This window comes from Ornithorhynchus anatinus, chromosome X1, assembly GCF_004115215.2.
Source record: "Ornithorhynchus anatinus isolate Pmale09 chromosome X1, mOrnAna1.pri.v4, whole genome shotgun sequence".
NCBI lineage: Eukaryota > Metazoa > Chordata > Mammalia > Monotremata > Ornithorhynchidae > Ornithorhynchus > Ornithorhynchus anatinus.
Window position 1 is genome coordinate 50591722 of NC_041749.1, and position 25257 is coordinate 50616978.

The 25257-nt window shown below is 44.6% G+C and overlaps 1 non-coding gene across 1 annotated transcript; it reads left to right on the plus strand.

The window, feature by feature from the left end:
- Nucleotides 1–24182: 24182 nt before the first annotated feature.
- LOC114806752 lies at nt 24183–24320 on the plus strand. Its single transcript, XR_003754814.1, has one exon. It is a non-coding gene; the product is annotated as a small nucleolar RNA SNORA7 (small nucleolar RNA).
- The last annotated feature ends 937 nt before the right edge of the window (nt 24321–25257 follow it).

The following is a 25257-nucleotide window of genomic DNA, read 5'->3' on the forward strand; positions in this document are numbered from 1 at the left end:
ACACCTGTGATGAACCACTACTCGCCTTTGAACTGAGTACCCCACAGAAGAGACAGCAATCACCAGCAGTTTGTAAACACTTTACCGTGGCTGATAAGGACATAGCTTAAAGTATACTCTTTTACCTCCCCCTGTGCAACATCTCTAAGAGAAAATATTTTTTCTAGTCCTATGTTGAAGGCTTACTACACTGTTAAAATGGGGGCCATCAGACCGGGCTTAGTCGTAAACCTGAGTCACTTTCATAAATCAAACAATCTGCACAGGATGGAGACATAGCCTAGATCTCTTTCTCAAATACTTGGCCCCAAATACTGGATTTTTACAAATCCTCTGCTGGCATGCACTTTTCCGATGAAATGAATGTGGAGAAAGTCAAATGTTTTATTTGGTAGAATCTTAACAGTCCAAATGTAAATTTCAAAATCAAATGTTTGTTCTGCTGGCAATCCTTTGTAGATGGCAGCTTTTGTCTCAATTGCTTGCCGTTAAGACAGTTAACTGTTTCTACAAATATTTCCAGGGACCAAGTGCTATTCTAAAGTCCTCCCCACCAGAGAACAGGACTGCAATGCAATCTTCTTGCTTTGTTCTAATAGAAAAACAAAGTCTAATCAGTGGGCAAAAGCTGGCGATCCTGGTTTCGTCATATGATCACAGAAGCAGAAGTTTGCTAAGCAGGCACTGTGTCATTCCACTAAGTTCAAGGCTCCTTTGTGCCAAGGGGGACCATTCACAACCCTTGAATCAGAGTAGAAATTGCCATGGGCTATGTCCTTAACACAGAATGTTCTCTTCTTCTTAATAGGAAGATTGCACCACAGAGAGAGGCTCCAGGAATTGAGAGGTTATCTGCCTGACAAGGTTGCATTTTTATAAAATAGGGGAAAGAAAACAGAACCCCAAGTGATTGCCTTAGAAGTCACAGTACCAATCAGTGAGAAACTAAGGCTTACAGTCATCCTTACCCCCAAACTACAATTCCTTTCTGCAACATTCCACAATTACACAGCTCCAGCTTTCAAATGAAGAACGTAAAAATGTGCACAGATTGGTAAACATAATTCAATCACAACCATCTTTGTAGAAAATTCCAGGTCCTTCCTATTTTTGTAGGTTCTATGAGTTTCATGCTGATTCATTTCTTCAGATAACCTTCTGAAGTCATACTTGGGATGGGAACAGTATGTACATAGAAAACTCCCAAGAGTAGCCTTAGATGAGAATCTGAATGGAACTTTTAAAAACAAATTCAAGATTGGGTGGAGCTTATCTATCATGGGCATTGTTCAAAAGTCAATATGGAAGTTAGAAGGCCTGGATTCTGTCCCCACTTCTACCACTAGCTGCTGTATGGCCTTGAATGAGTGACTTCTCCTCCCTACCTCGGGTGACACTGTCCCATTTGGGAAACGTAGCTCTCCTCCTGCCTCTCTGACTCTTTGAGCTTCTCATTTGCTGCCCCCTCCTCCCCAGCCTCGTGTTTCCCTTCCCCTGCCCCCCACCCCCCAAATTGAGGGAGCCCCTTGGATCTCAATTCTGTTCCCTCTGATCTTTTTCTTTTATTCTTCCACTTGCATGGTTTCATTCAACAGCTAAGGATGGGCGACACCCAGATCTGTCCCATTAGCAGAGATTGCTCACCTTCAACCCCACTCATATTTCTCATGCTCTGTAAAATTGTATCTCCTCCAAGAGGCCTTCCCCAAATTAAGCCCTCATTTTCCCCCACACCCTCTTCCTTCATAAATACGATTGATTGATTGATTGATTGCATCACCCTTGCACTTGGATCTGTACCCTTTAAGTCCTTGATAGTCACCTCACCCTCAGTCCCACAGCATTTATGTATGATTTATTTTCATGTCTACCTCCCCCTCGAGACTGTAAGAGTAGGTGGATAGGGAATGTACCTACCAACTCTGTAGCACTGTACTCTCCCAAGTACTCTTCCAAGTGAGAGCAGTGTGGCTTAGTGGAAAGAGCACGGGCTTGGGAGTCAGAGGTCCTGGGTTCTAATCCCGCTCTGCTGCTTGTCAGTTGTGTGACTTTGGGCAAGTCACTTAACTTCTCTGTGTCTCAGTTACCTCATCTGTAAAATGGGGATTAAGATGGTGAGCCCCACCTGGGACAACCTGATAACCTTGTATCTACCCCAGCGCTTAGAACAGTGCTCAGCACATAGTAAGTGCTTAATAAATACCATTATTGATAATAATAATTATTATTATTAGTCTCCAAGTACAGTGCTCTGCATGAAACAAGCAAGTGCCCAATAAATAGAATAGTGCCTGGCACATAGTAAGCATTTAACAAATACCATAATTATTATTTTTATTGTTATTATTACCATTGATCGGCTGATTCTAAAAGCCACCTCCTCTATGAGGCATTCCTGGATTAATTCCCCCCACCTTTCTGGTCTTGCCTTTGAGAAGCAGCTTGGCTAGTGGAAAGAGCATGGGCCTGGGAGTCAGAGGACCTGAATTCTAACCCTGGTTCCACCACTTGTCTGCTGTATGACCTTAGGCAAGTCATTTCTCTGCACCTCAGTTACCTCATCTGTAAAATGAGGAATAAGGCTGTGAGCACTATGTGGGACAGCTACTGTGTTCAACCTAATTATCTTGAATCTACCCCAGCTCTTATGCGTGGCACATAATGATGTTGGTATTTGTTAAGCACTTACTATGTGCAAAGCACTGTTCTAAGCGCTGGGGTAGACACAGGGGAATCAGGTTGTCCCACGAGGGGCTCACAGTCTTAATCCCCATTTTACAGATGAGGTAATTGAGGCACAGAGAAGTTAAGTGACTTGCCCACAGTCACACAGCTGACAAGTGGCAGAGCTGGGATTCGAACTCATGACCTCTGACTCCAAAGCCCATGCTCTTTCCACTGAGCCACGCTGCTTCTCATAGTAAGCACATAATAAGTGCTTAACCTACAGGTTAAAAAAAAATCTGTTTTTTTCTATTTGCCGATTTATTTATCCACTTGGGTTTATTATTTCTATCTTTCTACTCTCACATTATTTTCATTATTGTTTATTCATCAACTCATTTCTGATTGTCTTCTCCATTAGATGATAAAATCCTCGAGGGCAAGAATTATGTCTTATACTTCATTCATTCAATCGTATTTATTGAGCTCTTACTGTGGGCAGAGCACTGTACTAAGCACTTGCACTGTACTAAGCGCTTCTTCTGCACGTTCCCCAGATACCTGGAATTCACTATAGTCCTGGGCACAATAGTGTTGTTTATGTTTTCGGATGACCTGATGTGGCTAAGTCAGGGCTTATTACCTTCCCATTTAAGAACTTCTTCTTACCCTCCCCATCACTACTGGTTAGCCTCTCAATCCAGCTCCTCCTCTTCCACCATTCTGTAGTCATAATTCCCATTACTTCACTCCACTCTCTTTTCTTCCTTCCTAGTCTCTCCAGCTGATCTTTTATAATGTCAGTCGCCTCTTTCCCCAGGTCTTTTACCCTCAGGGCTGGCTTGTATTTGTCTAGCTTTCCTTTCTTTGTTCACTCGGTTCACATGCATACACCACTCAGAGCTGTTTTTCCTCCAGCCCTTGTATTATTGGCCTTTGATGAACAACATCCTGTATCTTTCCAAATACTGTCCTGAGGTGCCTCATTTTAACAGCTGTAGTTTTGCTTATATGCCTTCACATTCTTTCTAACTTCCCTCAGCATCTAGTTCAGTGCCATGCCTGCAGGGAGGGGTGTTTTTCCCTGCTTGGGGGAAAAACACGCTGGTTGTAATGCCAGTCGAATATTTTGCTAGTCTCCTAAGAGTTAACGTCCACTTGGGGTGGGAGGAGTAAACTATGAGTCACTGAGATAAAGAAAACAAATAAGTGTAAAATTGCAGCCTGTTCTTTAGGTTTAAGGAACACATTTAGCATAATGCTTCTGCCTGCAAGATCTTGCAAGAGGTTCAAGATGAGCCATCAGAGAACACAGATAGCATTGTTGATCAGAAAGCTAGTCAGATCATTTCTATGAGACATGAGAGAGATAACTGGAGTCTCAACGCCAGGCGGGTTTGCCAGAATCTCTGCTCTAATCCATTTAAAGAAATCTATTTGACAGTGTGTGTGTGTGAGTGTGTGTGTGTGTGTGTTGGGGGGGGGGTGATGTGTGTTTGTGTGGGTAGGGGGGACCCTGTCACTCCACAGCCTTGTGTACTCCCATCTTTGGCAAAAAGACTGTCTCCTCAGAAAAGCCTCTGTCTCCAATCTGAAGAGCATCACACTTGGAGGAGTTGGCCCCAGGTCCCCCTGAGAGCCCTAGGCCCTGGACTCTTTGGTGAGGAAGATGGCCTTCTGCCATGCCTAAAAGCAGCGCAGCTCCTACCTACTTCTGGGTTCTAGCCTGTCAGATGAAAGAGTTGTCATAGTAGAGTCTGACTGGGTGGCGATATGTTCCAGTGAGCAGGAATCTTTCACAACATAATCCACTCCACCCCTCCCACTCCCTGGTTCCTGCTCTTAGAAATGTGTTCTCCCACCTAGAAGACTGGCTGGGTTGGGTGGCAGGGAGAGGGGGACCTAGCTGAGTGGAGGAACCCCAAGGCACCTCAGTGGAGCAGACCCATCCATTTCCTTTTTGAAATGATTCAATCCCTGCTTGGAAATCTGGTATTCTACCCTGGAAAGAAGGCCACAGTGAATAGCCTTCTTTGAAGATGAATTGGTCAAAGGATCCTAGCACACATGCCAATGAAAAACAGATCGGAAAAATTAGGGAATTGTTCCCTTTTCTCCTACAAATAAGAAATGGATCATTATTTGTCTTTCCTCCTTTTTTTTCTAACTTGGGGTGGATTCTGCATTGCTGTGGCAAAGCTCAAAAAAAAATCCCACACATTTTATTTGAAAAGAATGAAGAGCCACATCGATAATGGCAGAACAGCCCCTTGACACACTGTGGGTGATTCCATTCCTGAGATATACCACAAAAATCCCAGTAATCTTATAAACACGATTAATAACACTCAGTCCAGAGCCTTTTCAGAAGATTTTTTTTTGACAAGCTGTTCAAATTGGAAATGCAAATAGCATAATATTCATGGCAGAACATCCAGAGGGAAAATCAGCTGGGGCATAAAGTATTTTGTGTGAAGACCAGAAACTTAATTTTTTTTAAGTTATTAAGCTACAATTGAATGGTTTCTGCCCATAACTCTGAGAAATTGGAAAAAGCATGGAAAAACACTAAATCTTCTGAAATGATTGCGATTTAGCTTAAGGTCTTATTTTATTTTCTATTGCCTAAAATTTTAGGGCTGGCTGAGTGGTAATTCCAGAGGTCATCGAGGTCATTCCCCTGGCTCCAGGCAAGATGAAGCTCTTCGTTATTTCAGCTTCCATTTAAAAGAAGGTCAACCCCATTCTTAAAGATCTCCAGGGAAGGAGGTTTCACAACCTTTCTTGGTGACACACTCTTGTGTTTAAAATGGTCCTTGTATTGGTAAGATTACTGAGGCCATGTCCTAGGAGATCAAATCTCATGTGTTTGGGTTTTTTTAAATGGTATTTCTACTGTCCATGTCCCCCTTGGGGCTCACAGTCTTAATCCCCATTTTACAGATGAGGAAACTAGGGCCCAGAGAAGTTAAAAGACTTCCTCTCAACCCCTTCACCGGTTCCCTCACCTCACTGCCTCTCTAGGAGCCATAGAGCAGTCTCCAAAACTCAACCAGGACAGCAAAGGGCCAGTACTGGTGGAAGGGTAGGGAGGGTCATCAGGAGTAGAGTGAAGGAAAGCAGAGCTGTTAGATATAGACCTTGGCCAAGGTGGCAAAGTGGACAAGTAGCAGAGCCAGGTTAAGAACCCAGGTCCTTCTGACTTCCAGGCCCATGCTCTATCCACTAGGCCATGCTGCTTCTCACACTGTTTTCCTTCTTTGTACTGGCTGAGGGGAGAGATATTCATATTGTCTGTATAAGAGATGGATTCCTCGTCAATCTGAAAAAAAATATAGGTAGATTCTACCAACTTCTTGAAGGTTTGGTGTTTCCAGCCAGCCCTTAAAAAAAAGATGGCATTTATTAGGCACATACCATATACCAAAGCTCTGTGCTAAGCATCAGAGTACACCCAAGATAATCAGATCAGAAACAATGCTTGTCCCATCCGAGGCTCACAGTCTAAGAATGGATCTAATGAAAAGAAGTAGGTAGCAGTGGTTCAAATATATGATACGATGCCAGGTTGGGCTTTTAAGAGCAGGATAATGGGCTCATCTACAACGTTCCTGTATGTATCATCAGTTTGATACAGGAACAAACATGATTGATAGCTAAGGCCCAGAAATTTCTAACAGCTCTGCTTTCCTTCATTCTACTCCTGATGACCTTCCCTACTGGCCCTCTCCTGTCCTGGTTGGGCTTTGGGAACTGCTCTATGGCTCCCAGAGAGGCAGTGAGGTGAGAGAACCGGCAAAGGGGTTGAGAGGAATGGCCAAGCCCAAACAGATTGACGTGGTGACCACAGACTTTCCAGGCAGGTTTGGAGGTAGGACTGGTGAAGGTAAAAGTTGTTTTTTGCCCTGGTCAGAGGCTGGGTCTCCTCCCTCCCCTGCAGAGCCTTGCTGGTTAAGCGATCCAAAATATTGTTGTCAGAGTTCAAGAATGGATCACCAAGCACCATGACTATAAATATGACTATGAATGACCTGGTCAAGGTCAAATTGAGATCCTGGCCAAGGTCAAATTCTCAAGGTGAAATTGAGATCCTGAAAAAGGTAAAGGAGGAGACACTCTTCTACAGAGTAGCCTGGAGCAGGACTGGGAGGAGACCCCAAGGCACCCTGGCTGTCTTGGAGAGTTGGGAGAGGCCTGAGTTTGTTTTTTGGTTCTATGGCTTTGTTTGCATGCCCAATGGGTGGCTGTTGATATCAGTTCATTCTTGTGAATCAGCAAAGAGCTATTTATTTCTCATTTATAACACTGAAATGTATGTACCCTTCACCCTATCCTCCCTTCAGAGAAAAGGGTGAAAGATCTTTTCAAGGAAAGATTAAAGGAGCTTGAGTATCCTGGCTAGGAAAAGGGAGAGAATGTTCGCAAAGTATTGCAAGATTTCAATACATAGTTGCCACCCATCCAGTATTGACCAGTTAACCTGCAAAACAAGAGCCCTGTCCTTGGGGAGGAGCATTCATACTGAATCTCCTAGGTTCCAGTTACCAGGCCACTCCCAACCTCCACCTCAAACCCTGGACTTGCTTCAGGGGTTTCAAGGACTATTTTGGGAGTTCAGAAGGAGACAAGAAAAGAACTGTAAGGGTGAAGGAAGGTCTGGGAGGCAGCAGGAACAGTGATTTGGGGGCACGGGGAGAAGCTGGGTTCAGACCAGTGCTGGAACACCAAAGAAACCTCCAGGGGAGTGGAACAGTTTCAGGCCCTTTCCTCAGAGGTTCTTGTCACCTCTGAGAGAGATCCAAAAAGTTTGGCCAATGGAAGCTTCCAGGAAAAATGGCATTGCTTAGATTCTACTGTTCTTAATGTTCAGATAATAAATAACAAATCATCATGAGCTGATGGGTCCGTGGTGGGGGAATCTAACCAGAGAATGTCTTCTGGAGAAGGTGACTTTGAATGAGGGGAGGAGAGAGGCCTGAAGCATGAGTCAGTCAGTCAGTCAGTTAATGGTATTTATTGAACACTTACAGTGCAGAGCACTGTACTAAGGACTTGGAAGAGTGCAATATAACAATAAACAGACACATTACCTGCCCACTACAAGCTGGCCAAGGGAAAAGTGTGACAGTGGCACAGAAGAGGCAAAGATAGTTCCATCATTTCAACAGTCATCAATATTGATTGCACATTCTCCAGCCTGCAGTTGCCCCAAGAGGGGGTCAGGATGAATGAGTTCCCAATGCTCAAATAGCAACTCCATGGCTCTCCAGAGGTTACCCCAAACTAACTGGTGTTCTTGGACTTCATTCATTCAATCGTATTTATCGAGTGCTTAAAGTGTGTAGAACACTGTACTACGTGCTTGGAAAGTACAATTATATGGGCTCAAGGACCAACAAGGCCAGAGCAGAACCCTGCAGTCCATTGAGCACAGGTAAGGGCCCCTTCAGAAGAGCCTCCAAACCCAAGGTCCTCAAAATACAATGAGGGAACTGGCAAATTGATGAAAAGGCCATTCATAGATTATAATCTGCTATGCTGTCATCATCAGATCCATTTTACTGATGTGGAAATGTAGATCCCTATTGATTATGAGGTATCTGCTCATTTTAAGGTAACTGTCATTCATTTTGGCAGAGTGCATCGTGTATGTCTTCAATGGAGAACACAAGCAAAATTGAGAGCCAAGGGTCTTCCAGCTTTTAAAGAAAGAAATGTGGAAAGATGGGTGGGGAATGGCTCTCCTGGTATTTCACAGCTTTAAAACTAAAAAGGGAATGGAGCAGCAGCAGAAAGAAACCATCAAGTCCAAAGGCCCTTCTTGCCCTTTAACTCTGACTTTTCAAATAGAACAACCATATTGTGTCAGCACTTAGAGTTAAAACTGCCGGCACTGGAAAAAATTCAAAGAAAAAAATGAGATTCTAGTAAAGACATTACTTCCTAACTGAGTTTCCATGGCAACATTCAAAGTGACCTGTTATACATTACTTGGAAATTGTGAACTGGTATTTAATACCTGTGATTGTTCTTATTCATTGGTAAACTGCAGTTTCTGTTTGCTTATTGAAAATCCACCATCATTTCTGAAGAACTATAGGGTACCAGCTTTCCTTCAATGATAACACTGTGTTGTTCTGACATGATGAGCCCAGTTGTACCAAGACTTTAAATCGCTCCCTTTTATTACCTATATTATATACATTACATAAATTCATTCATTCATTCAATCGTATTTATTGAGCACTTGCTGTATGCAAAGCACTGTACTGAGGGCTTGGGAGAGTACAATATAACAATAAACAGACATATTCCCTGCCCATAATGATCTTATAGTTTAGAGCGGGAGACAGATATTAATATAAATAAATAAATTACAGATCTGTACTTATGTGCTGTGAAGCTGGAAAGGGGAATGATTAAAGACAGCAAGTCAGGGCGACACAGTAAGAAGTGAGAGGGGAGGAATGGGGGCTTAGTCAGGGAAGGTCTCTTGGAGGAGATGTGCCTTCAATAAAGCTTTAAAAGAGGGGAGAGTAATTGTCGGATTTAAGGAAGGAGGGTGTTCCAGGCCAGAGGGATTATGTGGGTGAAGGGTTGGCAGTGAAATAGATCAGATTGAGGTTCAGTGAGAAGGTGAGCATTAAAGGAGCTAAGCGTGTGGGCTACGATGTAGTAGGAGAGTAGTGAGGAGAGGTAGGAGGGGGTAAGGTGATTGAGTGCTTTAAAGTCAGTGGTGAGGAGTTTTTATTTGACCCAGAGGTTGATGGGCAACCATTGGAGTTTCTTGAGGAGTGAGGAAACACGTCCTGAATAATTTTGTAGAAAACTGACCCATGCAGCAGAGGGAAGTACAGACTGGAGTGGGGAGAGACAGGAGGCTGGGAGGCCAGCAAGGAGGCTACAAATTGCTCCCTGATATTTTGGGAAGACCAATAACTCATCCAAGCCACTGGTATGCACGTGTATGTGCATATTGGGCACATACACAACTGCAGTGCATCAAATATTACCCAGGGCTCCCTTAAAGTTTCTGGATCTGTATGTAATCTTTGGGCACTTGATATTCACCCCACCCTCAGCCCCACAACATTTATGCACACATCCATAATTCATTTATCAATCGTATTTTATTGAGCACTTACCTTGTGCAGAACACTGTACTGGGAGAGTACAACACAACAATATAACAGACACATTCCCTGCCCCAAACAACCTTACAGTTTATATTAATGTCTGCCTCCCCCTCTAGACTGTAAGCTCCTTGTGGGCAGGGAACATGTCTACCAACTCTGTTGTATTGAAACTCTCCCAAATGCTTAATACAGCATTCTGCACACAGTAAGAACTCAATAATATTTATTGATAATCAATTAATTGATTGATTTGTCAAAGAGCCAATCATACCATTTAAGTACACAATAAAGTAGTTTATTTCATTGAGAACCAAATAGTTTCAAATGGCCTGTCTCCCACCCAGCATGGAAGCATCAGTTTTAAATGCCTCACCCCTGCCACTCTTGTGTAACACCCACTCACTGGTGGCTAGGCCAGACTAACGTATCCTCAACTGCTATAACTCTGCCCTCTCCTCTGCCCAGAAAAAGTGCTTCTCCATCTTAACTGACTCCCATGACCATCGCCCCCCACCCCAACTATTTCAGACTTTTAACTCTCTGTCTTCAAACTCCCAGTCCTCCTGCCTCCTCCATCCCTTGCCCCAATGACCGTGCCACCTGTTTAATTGAAACCATCAGGTGTGATCTCCTTAAAATTTCCCTAGCTCCTCTCCACAGTCCCAACCAGCTCCTGCCTCCTCATTGACTCTCCCACTCTTCCCAGCAATGTCTCAAGAGATCTTCCTCTTCCTCTCAAAAATCTACCCCTGCCACCTACATCTCTGACCACATCCCTTTGCATCTTATAAAAGCACTTGCTTTCTTCCCTCCCTGTCATCATCTTCAACTGTTGACTTTCCAGTGGCTCCTTCCCCACTGCTTCCAAACATACCCATGTATTTTCTATCCTAAAAAAATCCCTCCCTTGACTCTGGGGGACCCTCTACCCATCACCCTTTCTCCCTCTTCCCATTCCTTTCCAAATTCCTCAAGCGAGGTGTCTACACTCACTGCCTCCATTTCCTCTCCTCCAATTCTCTTCTTGATCTGCTGCAATCTGGTTTCCACCCCCCTCCACTCCACCAAAACTGCCCTCGGAAAGATCACCAATGATCTCCTTCTTGCCAAATTCAATGGCCTACCTGACGCCAATCTGGTTTCCATCCCCTTCACTACATAAAAATTGCACTCTCTAAGGTTTTCACTGACATCCTTCTTGCCAAATGCAATGATCTCTATTCCATCTTAATCCTCCTTGACGTTTCAGCTGCCATCAACACTGTGGACCACTCCCTTCTTCTGGAAACATTACCTAACCTTGGCTTCATTGACACAGTCTTCTCCTGATTCTCCTCATCTCTCTGGTCACTCCTCAGTGTCCTCCTCTGCCTCCCACGCTCTAACTGTGGGAGTTCCTCAAGACTCAATTCTCAGTTCCCTTCTTCTCTCCATCCATCTACACCCACTCCCTTGAAGAAGTCAATTGCTTCCATGGCTTCAACTACCATCTCTACAACGCTGATTCCCAAATCCCCCCTTCCAGAACCAACCTCTCTCCTTCTCTGCAGTCTCACATTTCCTCCTGCCTTCGGGATATCTCTACTTGGATGTCCTGCCGACACCTCAAACTTAAGCATGTCCAAAACAGAACTCCTCATCTTACTATCCAAACCTTCTCCTCCCAGAGACTTTCCCATAGCTATAGGCAACACCTTTGTCTGTTGTCTCTAAAGCCCGTCACCTTGGCATTATCCTCCAGGCATCTCTCCCATTCAACTCATATGTTCAGTCTGCCACCAAATCCTGGTGGTTCTACCTTCACTAGATCCTTTACGCAGAATGGACAGAGCACAGGCCTGGGACCCAGAAGGACCTGGGTTATAATCCCAGCTCTGACACTTGTCTGCTGTGTGACCTTGAGCAAGTCACTTTGCTTCTCTGGGCCTCAGTTACCTCATTTGTAAAATGTGGATTAAGAGTGTAAGCCCCATGTGGGACAGTTGATGTCTCTTTCCTCCATCTAGACTGAGGTCCTTATGGGCAGGGAACACTTTCAATAGTATTTATTGAGCGCTTACTATGTGCAGAGCACTGTACTAAGCACTTGGAATGTACAAATCGGCAACAGATAGAGACAGTCCCTGCCCTTTGATGGGCTTACAGTCTAATCGGGGGAGACAGGCAGACAAGAACAATGGCAATAAATAGAGTGAAGGGGAAGAACATCTCATAAAAACAATTGTAAATAAATAGAATCAGGGTGATGTACATCTCATTAAACAAAATAAATAGGGTGATGAAGATATATACAGTTGAGTGGACAAGTACAGTGCTGAGGGGGTGGGATGGGAGAGGGGGAGGAGGAGAGGGAAAGGGGGGAGAAGAGGGTTTAGCTGTGGAGAGGTGAAGGGGGGGTAGAGGGAGCAGAGGGAAAAAAGGGGGGAGCTCAGTCTGGGAAGGCCTCTTGGAGGAGGTGAACTTTAAGTAGGGATTTGAAGAGGGGAAGAGAATTAGATTGTCGGAGGTGAAGAGGGAGGGCATTCCAGGACCGCGGGAGGACATGGCCCAGGGGTCGATGGCAGGATAGGCTAGACCGAGGGATGGTGAGGAGGTGGGCGGCAGAGGAGTGGAGGGTGCGGGGTGGGCAGTAGAAAGAGAGAAGGGAGGAAAGGTAGGAAGGGGCAAGGTGATGGAGAGCCTTGAAGCCTAGAGTGAGGAGTTTTTGTTTTGAGCGGAGGTTGATAGGCAACTTCTGGAGGTGTTTAAGAAGGGGAGTGACATGCCCAGAACGTTTCTGCAGGAAGATGAGCTGGACAGCGGAGTGAAGAATAGACTGGAGTGGGGCGAGAGAGGAGGAAGGGAGATCAGAGAGAAGGCTGACACAATAGTCTAGCCGGGATATTACGAGAGCCTGTAGCAGTAAGATAGCCGTTTGGGTGGAGAGGAAAGGGCGGATCTTGGCGATCTTGTAAAGGTGAGACTGGCAGGTCTTGGTAATGGATCGGATGTGTGGGATGAACGAGAGAGACGAGTCAAAGATGACACCGAGGTTGCGGGCCTGAGAGACGGGAAGGATGGTCGTACCATCCACGGTGATAGGGAAGTCTGGGAGAGGAGCGGGCTTGGGAGGGAAGATGAGGGACTGTTCTATGACTATGGAATGCTGTCAAAAGTCCCTAGCTTTAAGGGAAACAATGAAAATATCAATCACAATGACTTTCCACTCAAGAAGCTCCATCTCGCTACATCTGCTTATGTATTTTTAATGCTCTCTCTCTCTCTCAATTTAGGTGAAGTCTAACACTTTCAACAATCAAGGGGTGCTTCTCCTCCTCCATGGTAAGCTTGCTACCTGCCTTTGTGGAAATTTCACTGTCCAGAGGATGGGCAGGGGAAGAGATAAAATAGGAAATTCAAATCTGTCCAATTATCTACCTGATCACAACTGCTAAGGCTGAAAGAGGTTGGTGGATTTCCTCGGTTAACATGAATAATCTAGCATTGCCTATAATGGCTTTCAGACAAAAAGAAAACATTAGACTAGCTCTTTGAGGCAAAAAACAGCTGTTAGTGGTTTACTCTCTAAAGATTTGAAGCTATTGGATTGCTTTTTTGATCTTTCTGTTCTTCTCTTCTTTCACCCTGTATTTTTGTTTCCCTGCTCTTCTCTGCCCTCCACAACCCCAAGACCACCTCTCTTTTCACTCTCTTTTTGTTGACTATATCCTAAGTCTATAAGTAGAAGCAGCATATCCATATCTATTTGAAGAAGCAGCCTAGACCAGTAGCAAGAGCACAGAACTGGAGGTCAGGAGACCTGGGTTCTAATCCTGACTCTGCCGTTTGCCTACTGTGGGACTTAGGGCAAGTCACTTCCCTTCTCTCTACCTCAGTTTCCTTATCTGTAAAATGGTGATGAAATACCTGGTCTCCCTCCCCTTTTTTATACTGTGAGTCCCACATGGGACTGTGTCTGACCTATCTGATATTAGAGGAGCAGCGTGGCTCAGTGGAAAGAGCCCGGGCTTTGGAGTCAGAGGTCATGAGTTCGAATCCCAGCTCTGCCACTTGTCAGCTGTGTGACTGTGGGCAAGTCACTTAACTTCTCTGTGCCTCAGTTACCTCATCTGTAAAATGGGGATTAAGAGTGTGAGCCCCACGTGGGACATCCTGATTCCCCTGTGTCTATCCCAGCGCTTAGAACAGTGCTCGGCACATAGTAAGCACTTAACAAATACCAACATTATTAGTATTATTATTATTACCCTAGCAATTAGTAGTACAATGCTTGGTACATAGTAAGTGCCTAACAAGTACCATAATTATCAGTATTATTATCCAGAAGCATTTAATGGCATCTACCTGGGAAAGGCTCAAGAAGGATTTGGAGATCAGAGAGTGAGTTGGTGAAGAGAGCAAGTAGGGAATTGTTGGTTATCAGGGGAGGTGCCGGAACTAGTCAGTCAGTCAGCCCAAAAGAATCAGGATGGAGGACCAGGAAGAAGATGTGAAACACTTGAGAACTTCCTTAAAACAGATGACTGAAATCATTGTTTGGGTTCTTCCTCTTTACCTTCTACCTCTTTTGATAGGAAAAGTTCATTGTCTCTACTTCAGAAGCAAAGTTCTTACTCGTAAGATTTAAGTCCTAATTTATAGGACTGAGAACTATGAGAACTCTGTCATCAGACTGCATCTATTTCATTAGGTTGTGATCATTTTCCAGACAGATGGAGAAATAGTTATAGCTGCAGTATTAGGTGACTGTAATTCCTGACAGCCTAGTGTTCTGAATAAACTCCAAGAGGTACCCCGTCCATGGCTGCTTGGAATTTGACTGAGGGGATGATTCCATCCATTCATTTCAAATTATATATTGGGGGCAACTGATTCAAGAATATACCAATTTCAAATCTGTAGCTGCATTTTGCCCCCAAATCCATCACAGACTTTCCATTTGTCACATTTGTGACTATGTTCTTTTCCTAAAGACTGCACAAACACAACAGATTTTATCTTGTATTTTTTTTCTAGTTCTCAGTTCATGCTACTAAAATTCATTCTGTTCTCATTTCATTCATGTGGTCATATGCAAATTTTTCACCTTGGTGGATAGAGGTCGATCTGGGTCCCTAGCAGGGTCTGCAAATAGTTTGGGGAAATATGCTGGATTATGGTAGGCCTGGGAACTCCCGGTCTGGCAGTCTAAAAAATGATTTAGCAGTAATACAGTCCAGTTTCCAAGGAGAAATATATTGCTTTCTTATCATGAAACATGCTTCTGAAGGGCTGTCATGTGCAAACTACCCAGTGAGAGAATCCTTTTCCTTTTCCTCCATCTCTCATATTTGGAAAGGAACTTAACTTTATAATAATAATAATGATAATTAGGGTATTTGTTAAGCACTTACTATGTGCCAAACACTGTTCTAAGCACTGGGGTAGATACAAGATAATCAGGTTGTCCCATGTGGGGCTCACAGTCTTAATCCCTATTTTACAGAGGAGGTAACTGAGGCACAGAGAAGTTAAGTGACTTGCCCAAGGTCACACAGCCAGACAAGTGGCAGAGCTGGGATTAGAACCCACATCCTCTGACTCCCAAGCCCGGGCTCTTTCCACTAAGCCATGCTCCTCCACTTCATGCAGTGCCACTGGAGAATCCACTTGTTGCTTACTATGGAAGGAGCTAGAGGGTGTCAGGCAGCTGACATTGATGGTACATGTTTTTCTAAAACAAAACAAAGGACTTGTTTTGGAAAGAGAGGAAAGTTCCACCTGCAGAAATGGTCCGGACCTTTCAGCGGAGAGGCAAGGGGTGTGGTAGGAAGGGAGAGTCAAATGTGGGGTTTGTTTGTTTTAACCTTGCTAATTCTCATCTGTTTGGAACTGAGTGTGTGTGTGTGTGTGTGTGTGTGGGAGGAGGGGGATGAGGAAATCAATGTTTTTCAAATAGAGAGAAAACAATATTGAAAGCAAAGATTATTTATGGCCTGCTTCACCGAGGGCATGTGAACAGTGAAGAGGCAATTGGAATTTAGCATTTTGATGGGGAGGATTCCTTGCTGCCTGGTGGACTTGGATGAGCATGGAGATAGTTTACTCTGGGAACTCTGACTGCATTGCTCTCAATCAGCTTGCCCCCTGCTAAATGATCTACTTTTAGCTGGGGATCTCGAGGATGAAAATTTCACAAATGGTGATTTAAAGATGAAAGAACCACTATAAACCCACAATTTCCTTGCTTTTTTGGGACTGTTAATATTACATTATTTTACACTAATTCTGACTCAGCCTGCTGCTACCTCCGGCAGCTGATGAAAGCTTCTGAGCTGCTGAAATTAGAAAGTGGTTACCAGAAGCCTTGCTTTCTGATTGTGTCAAAAGCGTTGATGACTCAACGTGGCCAGCAGAGAGGTCCTGTCGTGTTCCTTCTATTCCTCGGAACCCGGCAGATGAACTGGGGGGAGTCGGCTACCCCCGGCACCCAGGCCCAAGGTGTGACCCAACATAGAATTCATCATTCTCTGGGGAATCCCATACGTTGCCTCACTGAGCTCCACCCCACCTCGCCTCTTGCTGTTCCTGACCAGAGAGCCCACTGTAGAATTAGGATGTCGGTGCTTGTTGAAAAAAAATTATTTGACAAGATCCTAACTGCCAACACCTTTCAGTGGAATTTTGACCTTCTTGGAGCACATGGCATGAAATCTGAAGTTAATATGTAAGGGAAACGTGGAGGTTGGAAGAGGGCTAATGTTCCATTCTAGCTGAATTTTCCCTTCTCAAGACTCTGTTTTCTTCCACAGCTCTTGATGAGCAAGGCAGTCAGCTCCAAAAAAGGAGAAATCAGATCTATATGTGTGTTTTTTTTAAGAGTATTCAAATAACTCTACAGTTCTGCAACTGTCAAATTCCAGAGAAGAGGAGTGAAATATGACTGCCTATTTCTAACGAAAACCCTTAAACCTTTAGGATCAGGTGCTGAGCGCCCCAGATAAACCCAGAAAGGGGATTTTTTTTTTTTTTAGCACAGGTGACATTAGCTGAAAAGCATTCTTTTTTTTTCTTTCCCTATGTGAAGTTCAGAAGCCAAGCTAACATAGCCAAAATGAAGTCGAGTTGAACAACATTTGGTGACTTGGACCCCAAAATGGATGCCTGGGGTTTGAGTGATACAAATCTGTTGTCGACACTTCCCAGATTTCTGGGGTAAATTCCTTTGCTTGGCTTTGGTTAAACAGCTCTGGCTGAGGGCAACTCTCTTTGCTGCTTTTGGCTCTCCTTCAGCTTCAGCCCACTCTCTTCTCCCACCCCCATCCCACCAAAGGGCTGACTTAGAGCCTGCAGGCTTGCCTAGTCAGCCATTTTACAATTCCTCTTTCTCTCCCCTTGCAGTCTGAGGGAGGTCCTACTGCCCCAGATGAGCCCAGTGAGTTGCCAAAGAAGACAACAAATATAAAGAGTCCTTCTTGATCTACCATCTGTCTATCTGACAGACAATTACTCTCCCTTTCTTCAAAGACTTCTTCAAAGGCACATCTCCTCCAAGAGAATTTCTCTGACTAAACCTTCCTTTCCTCTTCTCCTACTCCCTTTATTCAAGCCCCCTCCCAGCCCCAGAGCACTTATGTATAGGTCCTGTAATTTATTTATATATAAAGTCTGTCTCCCCCCACCCCAACACACACAGACTGTAAGCTCCTTCTGGGAAGGGAATGTGTCTGTTTATTGTTGTATTGTATTCTCCCAAGTGCTTAGTACAGCACACAGTAGGTGCTCAATAAATACGATCAACTGACTGACTGTGCTCTTTTCCTCTTTCATGCTCTTCTTCTCCTTTGTTTCTGCTTCTGACACCACCCTCTTGTCCACTACATCTCACCAGAACCACTGACCTGGAATCTGGGGAGGCAGAGGATAAACTGCTTCAGGACATACAAACTGCACTCCCACCACCAAGGGGGAATGTACATCAGCATCATTAGCAGCTGGTGGAAACTTACAACCTAGTTGTAGCTAGTCCAGACAAGATGAACAAAGATGGCAAGGCATGGTCAAACTAACTTATACCATTCCACAGTGTCATAACAAATTGCATTTTTAAACAAAGAAATGGCCTAGAGCATGGACTCTCTTCCTCTTTCTACACCCCTCCCACCTGTCAGTGGTAGCACTCTGTTCCTGGCCAGCTCCTGAAAACATGATTCCACTCCCCTCGGAGGCTGTTACTAGATCCATTGAATTTTTGCATTATTGTTGTTAGCGGTTCATTCAATAGTATTTATTGAGTGCTTACTATGTGCAGAGCACTGTACTAAGCGCTTGGAATGTACAAATCGGCAACAGATAGAGACAGTCCCTGCCCTTCGACGGGCTTACAGTCTAATCGACGGACTTACAGTCTAGTCACCCTATATCTTTGCTTTCCTCTATTTATATGGAAGCCCCCTGGGGGACAGGGATCTGGCTGATATGATTATCCTAAACTCTCCCCAGCACTTAAGCCAGTGCTTAGCATAGGACAACCCCTTAGTAAATGCCAATGCTAGATTCTCCCAGATTTTAAAGAGCATGTCCAATCAGGTACATGGGGCTGTGGAGGGGGGAGGGGGATGGCAAAGGACATACTGGTGATTTGGCGTTAGTCCTCCCACCATCCCATTAACTGGAGAGGGAAACTGCAGTCAGAGAGGTGAAGCGATTGGCACATAGTTACCCATTAATACTGAACCTAAAACCTGGTTCTCTTGGCTCCTAGACCATATTACCTCCCTTGGCAGCATAATTTCCCCTTGCAAACTTGAAGGGCCGAATTCACCCAACTTTCAAAATATAGAAGATTTGAGCTGAATCAACAAATGGTATTTACTGAACGCTTACTGTGCTCAGAGCACTGGATTAAGCTCTTGGGAGAGTACAATATAACAAAACTGGTAGACACACTCCCTGCTCACAAGAAGCTTAGAGTCTAGAGGAGGGGACAGACATTAATTCATTCAATAGTATTTATTGAGTGCTTACTATGTGCAGAGCACTGTACTAAGCACTTAGAATATACAATTCAGCAACAGATAGAGACAAATCCCTGCCCAGTGACAGGCTCACAGTCTAAACGGGGAAGACAGACAGCAGAGCAAAACAGAACAAAACAAAAACAAGACAACATTATCAAGATAAATAGAATCAAGCGGATGTACACCTCATTAACAGAATAAATGGGGTAATAAATAATATATACAAATGAGCACAGTGGTGAGGGGAGGGGAAGGGGGAAGGGGGAGGAGCAGAGGGTGTGTGTGGGGTTAACACTGTAACATTAATACAAATTATGGGTACGTACATAAGTGTTGTGGGGCTCACGGTGGGTGAATATCTAGTGCTTAAAGGTACGGAGCCAAGAGCATAAGTGACACAGAAGGGAGGGGCCATAGGGGAAATGACGACTTGGTCAGGGAAAGCCTCTTGGAGGAGATGTGGTTTTAATTCATTCATTCAGTAATTCAATCATATTTATTGAGGCCTTACTGAGTGCACAGCACTGTACTAAGCTCGTGGGAAAGTACAATACAACAATAAACAGTGACACTCCCTGCCCACATTGAGTTACAGTCTAGCTGGGGGAGACAGACATCAAAACAAATAAATAAAGTTACCGATATGTACATATGTGCTATGGGGCTGGGATGGGGGAAGAGCAAAGGGAGCAAGTCAGGGCAACGAAGAAGGGAGTGGGAGATGAGGAAAAGTGGGGCTTAGTCTGGGAAAGCTTCTTGGAGGAGATGCGTCTTCAATAAGGCTTTGAAGGAGGGGAGAGTAAGTCTCTGTCAGATTTGAGGAGGGAGAGAGTTCCAGGCTGAATGCATGACTTTGGCAAAAGGTTGGCAGTAAGACAGGCACGATTGAGGCACAGTGAGAAGGTAAGCACTAGAGGAGTGAAGTGTGCAGACTGAGTTGTAGAAGGAGAGAAGTGAGTTGAGGTAGGAGGAGGCAAGGTAAAGGAGTGCTTAAAAGCCAATGGTGAGGAGTTTTTGTTTGAAATGGAGGTGGATGGGCAAACACTGGAGTTTTTTTGAGGACGAGAATGACATGTCCTGAACGTTTTTGGAGAAAAATGATCCGAGCAGCTGAGTGAAGTGTGGACTGCAGTGGAGAGAGACAGGAGGCTGGAAGGTCAGCAAGGAGGCTAATGCAGTAATCCAGGTGGGACAGGATGAGTGATAGCAGTTAACGTGGTAGCAGTTTGGATGGAGAGGAAAGGGTAGATTTTAGCAATGTTGTGAAGGGTGGACTGACAGGATTTATTGACAGATTGAATATGTGGGTTGAATGATGCAGAAGAGTCAAGGATGACGCCAAGGTTACAGGCTTGTGAGAAGGGAAGAATGGTGATGCTATCTACATCGATGGGAAAGTCAGGGGGAGGACAGGGTTTGGGTGGGAAGATAAGGAGTGCTGTTTTGGACATGTGAAGTTTGAGGTGACAGAAGGACATCCAAGTAGAGATGTCTCCAAGGCAGGAGGAAATGTGAGACAAGAGAGGGAAAGAGATCAGGGCTGGAGATATAGATTTGGGCATCATCCGCATAGAGGTGGTACTTGAAGCCATGAGAGTGAGTGAGTTCTCCAAGGGAGTGGGTGTAGATGGAGAATAGAAGAGGACCCAGAACTGAGCCTTGAGGGATTCCCACAGTTAGGGGGTAGGAGGCAGAGGAGAAGCTGGAGAAGGAGACTGAGAGATGAGGAGAACTAGGTTTTAAAGGTGGGGGGGCATGATTGTCTGTCAGATATGAAGGGGTGAGGGAAATCCAGGCCAGAGAGAGGATGTGGGCAAAGGGTCAGCGGTGCACTAGATGAGATTGAGATTGAGGTACAGAGATTGAGGTTGGCATTGGAGGAACGAAACCTGTGGGCTAGACTGTAGTAGAAAATCAGTGAGGAAAGGTAGGATGGAGCTAGCTGATTGAGTTCTTTGAAGCCGAGGTTAAGGAGTTTCTGTTTAATGTGGAGGTGGGTGGGCAACCACTAGAGGTTCATCCTACTAGTAGTTTCAGGAAATTAGCACTGCATAGTTAGCTAGTTCTCACTCCCCTGAAAGTAGAGAAGACTGGCAAGGGGTCTGGAATTGCAGGGGCTATTCCATGGGGATTCCACTGCTTCTCATTGAGGCTACTGGGGCTCAGAGATGCTCAGAGAGGGAAGATAACTGAGGGACAATGACACTCTCCCCAAGCACTTAGGCAAATTCCTTTTGCATGATTCAATTAGTGACCAAAATTGCCTGGTGCAAAACAAACACTCACTTCAAAAAGAAAATCTGTGCCCACTTATCTCTTAATGGCCAAACATTTTCAGTTTAACCAAAGAGAGATCAGCAAACAGTTCTTTTTGTTGTAATCTTTCTGGATTGTTGAAATTAGCTGGGTGATTGTTATGCCCTGCATGACTCCCTGGCTGGCCCAGGAATCTGCCTGGTGGATAGCTGCTCTCTGGGGGAGGGGACATGTGAAACAATGGATTGTAAATTCCTTGAGGACAGGGATCATATCTACTGACTTTATTATGGGAAGCAGCGAAGCTCAGTGGAAAGAGCACGGGCTTGGGAGTCAGAGGTCATGGGTTCGAGTCCCAACTCTGCCACTTGTCAGCTGTGACTGTGGGCAAGTCACTTAACTTCTCTGTGGCTCAGTTACCTCATCTGTAAAATGGGGATTAAGACTGTGAGCCTCATGTAGGACTACCTGATTACCCTGTACCTCCCCCAGCACTTAGAAAAGTGCTCTGCACATAGTAAACGCTTAACAAATACCAACATTATTATTATTATACTCTCCCAAATGCTTAGTAGGATCTATCAATCAATCAATGGAATTGATGGAGCACTTCCTGTGTGCAGAGAACTGTACTAGGCACTTGGGAGATTACAGTACAATGGAGTTGGAAGACACAATCCCTGCCCTCAAGTAGTTTACAATCCAGTTCAGTGCTCTGCACACAGTAAGCGCTTTCTAGACTGTGAGCCGGCTGTTGGGTAGGGAGTCTCTATTTTTTGCCGAATTGTACTTTCCAAGCGCTTAGTACAGTGCTCTGCACACACTAAGTGCTCAATAAATATGATTGAATGAATGAATACCATTGTTTGATGAGTTAACCTGTACTCCCAAGCACGGGCTTGGGAGTCAGAAGGTCATGGGTTCTAATCCTGACTTGGCCACATGTCGGCTGTGTGAACTTGGGCAAGTCCTTTTACTTCTCTGGGCCTCAGTTACCTCATCTGTAAAATGGGGATTAAGAGTGTGAGCCCCAGGTGGGACAGGGACCTGATTAACTTGAATCTACCCCAGCATTTTGAACAGTGCTTGGCACATGGTAAGCACTTAACAAGTACCATTATTATTATTATCATTACTTCCTTTGCCGTTGAGAAAGGCATCATGGTAATCATTGCCTTCCTTCCCACCCCTGAGGGCCCCTGCTCCCAGCATGCTCTGTGTGCATTGCACTGGGGATAAAAGTTGCTCCAGGGGGCCCTCGGACTCCATCCCTACTGAGAAAAGCACTGTAGTAACCACCACCTTCCCTCCCGCCACTGAGAGTCCCCACTCCTTGCCCACTCCATGAGGCCTGGGCCGAGGATAAAACCTGCTCCTGTGCACTCTTGGCCATTTCCATCCTCACCAAGATTTTGAGCCTATTTTGTGTTTGTGTTGTGTTTTTATGTTTCATCATTCCTGGTGCGTCTGACTCCAATCCGTTCACTCCACTTAAACTCTTAGTATGTGAGCCCCCTAAGGGACGGGGACCATGTCTAATTCCCACCTGGATATTTTCTCCCAGTGCCTAATAAATATTACTATTACTATTACTTCCTTTCTCTGGTCCCCAAACCCTAATCTTCTCCTCTCCCTCTTCTTCTGTCCCCATCCCACCATTATAGAGGCACATTTATCCCAGTGAGAAGGGTGCTACTGCAAATAGCCTCTTACATTCCTTCCATCCTAGGTAGATACTGGCATGCTTGCTGTGGGGAAACAAGGAAACTGATAGCTGCTGGGACTCACAGCATCACCTCTCTCCCAGGCTCAAAAGCACCCTCCTCCCTGCCTGCCCCATACCCCTCAAGGCTGCTCTGGTTGCCTTGCAATATCTATCTGCATATTTGTCCTAATAATTATGGTATTTATTAAGTAATTATTATGTATCAAAGCACTATGCTAGATTCAAAATAATCAGATGAGGCACAGAGGATTCACTAAGAGGTGGGGAGAGCAGATCTGTGATCCCCACTTTACAGATGAGTAATCAAAGGCTCAGAGCTTAAGTGACTTGCTTAAAGTCACATAGCAGGTCAGTCATAGAGGTGGGATTCAAACCTGGGTCTCCTGATTCCCAGTCCCATGCTTTTTCCACTAGGCAACACTGCCTTAGTTTTTGGAGGGGACATTATTGATAGCAGAATTCACACACATGCATTGGGGAGATGCCACAGAGTTTCAAAGATGCTACCATCCTCATCAGATTTTTTTTAAAAAAAGGTGATTGGTTGCTAAAGAATATCATCGACTGAATGCTCCCAGAGTCACACTGTGGCTTCAGACCACAGCACAGCACAGCAGTAATGATCTTTGCTGCATGTCAGATACAGGAAGAGCGCAGGACCTCTACACAGTTTTTATAGACCTCACCGAAGCATTTGACGCCATCCACAGATCTGTGATCTGGAAATGACTAAGTGAATTTGGCTGCCCTGAAAAGTTCAAGATCCTGAGGCATGGCTGGCCAGATCAAAGCCCAGGGTGCCTGGTCTGAGCCATTCCGCACTGCCAAAGGACTAAAGTAGGGAGGAGTATGGGCCCTATCCTTTCCATTTGTTCTGTGCAACCGTGTTGGAAGATGGAACAAGAGACTTGGGCACAAATGTTAGAAAACGTTATCGCTCTTCTGGGAAATTCTTCCATCTCAACAGACTTAGAGCAGACTCAGAAGGACCTGGGCTCCAATCCTTGTCAGTTGTGTGACCTTGGGTAGGTCACTTCACTTCTCTAGCCTCAATTATCTCATTTGTAAGCCCCGTGGTGGGACAGAGACTGTGTCCAACCTGATTAGCTTATATCCCCCTTACTAATTAGTACAGTGCCTGGCACCTAATAAGTGCTTAAGAAATATAATGATAATAAAAAAGAGCATCATCCAAAGTCCTGGATCTAGCTTTCTTTATATATCTCTAGAGAGACGATATAGACATATACCCCTTGGTCTTCCATTCTCCTTCTACATCCTGCCTGGTGGAACTCTGTTGCTGTAGACAACACTTCACTGCTGGTAAATTTCCTACATTTCAAGACCGGATAATTGGTAATCTTGTGCCTATCATTTGATGATGAGTATGGGGCACAGGTCCCCCTCTCAGGATCGCACCTGGAGAGTTTCCAGTACTCTACCAGTCTTGGCTACATGAGGGAGAGTCAAACAGAGACATACCCATTCCAATCCTAGCTTGGCCAGTGGCTAGTGAGTGGAAGGCAATCTGCTACAAGTCAAAACTCACCTGTGCAGGGCAGCAGAGGCATGGGAGAAAAAGGAAGGAGGAGACACAAGTTTACCGTGCGGAAGAAGGCAGTGGAAAACCACTTCCATCTTTTTACCAAGAAAACTCTATGGATATACTACCAGAATGATTGCAGATGGAAGTGGGGCATTCTGGGAGAGATGTGTCCACGGAGTCGCTATGGTTTGGAAATGACTCAACAGCATAAGACCAGACAAGATGGGACATAGGTAGCACTGGTCAAACAGCTCTAGAAGCTGGATGTGTTTTCTGTAGTAGATCCAAGTCACTCAGTCTTACAGGAGATTGGACACCACAGCAGCCTTCAAATTGGTATGGAGTTTGACACCTCAATGGCATTGCAGTTTGAAGAAAGCCCAGCTGTTTTTTGCTTTTTAAAAAAATTATTGGAGTACTTTTTTAAGATAATACAGTCTTTGGAATATGGCATAAACTCCTGCAGGTTGAGCTTATCCTAGGGAAAAAGAAATAATTTCTCAGCTATGATTCTCTAATAATTAATCTGAAGTGGATACCTGAGCCATTAGCAAATCCATGTTAGTGTACACTATTCTCCCTACAGTGTTTCCCTATATGCCACACTGAAATCTGAACAATGCACTTTCCATTCAGTGCTTTCATGTCTCCAGTACTCATATGTGATATATCAGGGCTTCATTGGGTATGTTACCAAATTAACTAGTTTCTTCAGTCAACTGGGTGCCATCTTGCCAGGTGGCAAAATGGGGATTCACCCTGTCTCACTATTTGCTGAGTCAGTAGTGATTTGGAAATGTCTTCATTTAGAATCCTTTCTGGAGAACATCAGAGTACATAGCTCAGTTGCATAGAGATTTCTAAAAGGAGGGCAGGGTGAGCGACTTAAATGTGGAGCATTGGGTTTGCGGAAGAGGATAATAGACCTGA